The sequence below is a fragment of the Pleurodeles waltl genome, chromosome 6 (genome assembly GCF_031143425.1).
Source record: "Pleurodeles waltl isolate 20211129_DDA chromosome 6, aPleWal1.hap1.20221129, whole genome shotgun sequence".
Classification (NCBI taxonomy): Eukaryota; Metazoa; Chordata; class Amphibia; order Caudata; family Salamandridae; genus Pleurodeles; species Pleurodeles waltl.
This window is the reverse complement of record NC_090445.1, coordinates 1,541,595,764-1,541,598,612: the sequence shown is the minus strand read 5'-3', so window position 1 is coordinate 1,541,598,612 and position 2,849 is coordinate 1,541,595,764.

The window sequence follows — 2,849 nt, the reverse complement described above, 5'->3', positions numbered from 1 at the left end:
AATTGTCGTTAGTTGCTGTCACTTCCAGAAGCTCTTGAAGATTCTGTTGAACTGTGGAGACCTCTGCCCCACTGTCTAGCAGAGTTATGCCCCAATTCCTGTTCTTCAGTAAAGTTCTCATTGTAGGAGACGTTTCTAGCCAAAATTGCTGCCACCTCTATATGATTTGTGCCTTCTGTTGGGGTAGTTACTTTTTTATGGAAGGTTCAGACGAGCGTGTGAATCTTTTCTTGGTTTCACATACTGGTTTCGTTGTCCAGAACGCCCGCCTCTCTCACTGCGTTTATCCGGTGAATCCTGAAAAGGAACAAGATTGGCATGTATCAATGTATTGGTATATGTCAGGAGTTTTTAAACTATCATTATTTCTCAAATTGTAACATTTCTTAGAGGACTTCGATCACAGAAATGTTCCTCTTTGTATTGTATTATATTGGTTTTGTTTTTGTTTATCACAGTTTTTTTTAGAACCCTCTGCTGCTTGCTTGGTAGGATCCATAATGGATTTACCTTGTAGTTGTGGTTTACTTGGTCTGGCCTCCAGACTATCCTGACCTATACTTGAATAGGTCTCAGGGATAATCTTTGGTAGCTCACACTCCTGATCCAGTACGGGAACATCCTGGAGCCCTTTGCGTACTGCCAATGCTACTGCTTCCCCTTAAAGGTAACTTAATATTATTGAGGATACTGTGGCAAAATTGTCCATTAATTGCATCCCCAGATCTAGGGCTGGGGCAGCCCCATAGTCATCCTGAATTTGTTTTCACAGTTCCAAAAGAGTCGCAAGTGTTGATGTACCACGTGTGGTAGTGTAGAGTGCAACAAACACTGCACCCCAGGTGGCGCAGTTGTCCATTGAGGGAAACATTCCAAATGCCAAGCACATTGTCAGATTCTATGTTTATCTTGGGGTCTTTTATGGGAAAACACTGCTTCCAAGGTGCTAATTTTCTGTGCTAACCAAAACTGAATCTCTTCACATTTGGTGGGTAGTTTACCATAATTGAATGCATAGTAGCAGGATTTATTCTGGCGGTGGCCACATGTGGTTACACCGGAGCAGCCCTTGCTGAGGCAGTGTTTACAATCTGCATCACATAGGGCCAGATGTAGGAAAGGTTTTGCACGTCGCAAACAGCGAATTTCGCTGTTTGCGATGCGCAAAACCCACAGGGTTACTGACTCTCAAAACTGGACTGTGAGTCGCAATTAGGAAGGGGTGTTCCCCTTCCTAATTGTGAGTCGCAGCGCGATGCTGCATTGCTTTGTGACCGCGAAAGCAGTCGCAAAGCAATCACAGTTACCACCAGTGTCACACTGGTGGTAACCCATTAGCAAAAGGGAAGGGGTCCCCATGGGACCCCTTCCCCTTTGTGAAGGGCATGGAAAAATTTTTTTCATTTTGTAATGCATCTCGTTTTCCTTTAAGGAAAACAGGCTGCATTATAAAAAAAAAAAATGCTTTATTTAAAAGCACGTACACTAGAGAGGTGTATTTAGAGGGGAGATACGGTGCACCAAGGAAATTTCACAACGTAATACAAGCACTGTCTTGACTGTATGCAATCGTGCACTACTATGGGGAATATACCCTGACCCCAAATGCTGACTGTACAATAGTCAGACTGCTTCTGTACACACTGTGGCACCCGTTGTCCTAAAGTAAAGTCCCTAATATGCAGACCCCTTCTCTTGTTACTATGTAACCCACTTTACTTATGCATAGACATTCACTCACTTAAGTTCATAATTGCTTATATATATACGAAATAAACATTTCCAATAATCCTACAATTTCATTATTTACGTGTCTAGTTTAATGTTCACTCCCACAAACAAAAGTACCCCTTTGCCATATCAGAATTAATATAACACAATGTCCAATTTCATCACTCCATCTCCTTCCAAGTAGATCAGATATCTTCCAATTGTTCCATCTGATTCCAAAGTCCTTTGAAATTTGACCTCAATTGTTCTCGTAATCCTTCGCAATACCTAATATTTAAGTAGAAGTCCAAACTGAATCAGATAGGTCCAAGGTGTCTTTATAATGACCTCACAGACAACACATGTTTTGTCATTTGACTTCCTCAGGGCTGTAATTATCAATACTTTGCAGTTCTGGAACCCAAAAGCCATGAAAAACACATTAAATATAATAATACTAATAATTTCCTTCATGGATACATAAAGTCTCAGTACCACCGTGAGACCCCATCTCCAAGACGAATTCCGTGAAAAGATTAGTAACAAGTGACTATAGTTAGCTCTAAGAGTGATCCAATATTAATATATACAAGCACTCCATGTGTAACTCTCCTTATGATGCACTAGAAGTCATCTAGTTAGAGAATGAAGAGAAAAGATAATGCACACGCACTAATTGTCATCGTATAATATAGGACCACAAGTAATCCAAGATAAGTGAAGTTAACAATTAGAAAAATCACACCCCATTTGTTGTCTCAGTACAAATAGGCAAATCAGTGCACCCTAAACCATTAACCTTACCCTGGGAATAAAAAACCCGGTCTCAATTTACCTCAAAACGTTCCAAAGAACAGGCTAAGTCAAATTACAATTGACTAACAATAGCGTTGTCACCATTCGTCTATAGCAGTTCTTTCCCCTCAGTTCATGTAGACATCACCAACTGTTAATCTGTAATCAAGAACATATTTATACACCATCTTTAAAAAACCCTTCATCAAAAAACTCCTGATAATAAATTGGTTTAACAGAAAGTAATTAGATTCATCACTCCTCCACCAACACCCAAAATACAGTCTTGTAAACGCAGTAATTAAAGGTTCTCATATTATCCTGTCTTTGGCTAAATGCAATCT